This window comes from Globicephala melas, chromosome 4 (genome assembly GCF_963455315.2).
Source record: "Globicephala melas chromosome 4, mGloMel1.2, whole genome shotgun sequence".
NCBI classification, from domain to species: domain Eukaryota; kingdom Metazoa; phylum Chordata; class Mammalia; order Artiodactyla; family Delphinidae; genus Globicephala; species Globicephala melas.
Genome location: NC_083317.1, coordinates 135195023 through 135195762, shown reverse-complemented (window position 1 = coordinate 135195762; position 740 = coordinate 135195023).

Sequence of the window (740 nt, the reverse complement as noted above, 5' to 3'; positions counted from 1 at the left end):
TGTGTGTGTTACAGAATTGTAAATAAAATTGCAAGACCTGAAGAGGAAAGTTTTATGGTATAAAGTGATTTAGCCATGTTGTCTTAAGATTCCACAGAGGAAAGCACGAGGGCCCTGTAGCACTTAAAGAGACCCATGTCATTCATTACTCCTGAAGTCTGTAAATGTGTCTCTAGGCAGCATGTCAGACAACCCTGTGGAAAAATGAGGCCAAATAGACTAAAATAACCCAGCCCTGTGTATTTTTAGCTTGAAGGATTGTTCTCTTCTCTTCTTTCTCCAGTGTCTCATGTTTGCCCATTTCCCTCTGCTTTGGTTCAGTTTATGCGCCTCCTTAGGACCAGTGTCCACAAATGCCACTTTTGCATTGGAGGTCTCAGGAACACCCCATGGCTCCCTGCTTCGTTCTTGAGACCGTCTGTAATTGGGCCAGTCCCTGGCCACAGTGCCCTGAGGGCGACGGGAAGGCCATCCCCTGTCCCAGCTCCCCACTGGGAAATGAGGCGGCAGCAGCTAAGAGGCAATGACTGCCATGGCTAGTTGCTGAGGTGGCATATGGGAAAATCCTCAGATTGGTCTGCTGACCTGTTTCCCAAGCATTCCTGTGTAATGACTTTCACTTTTAAAATGAAATCAGAGTTCTTTTGGCCTGCTAACAAAGCTGATCCTGTAGGCCATGATGTTTCCTGTTCATGAGAATGGTTGTCTTGAGTGTACTGCCTGGACCGCACACACAGCCA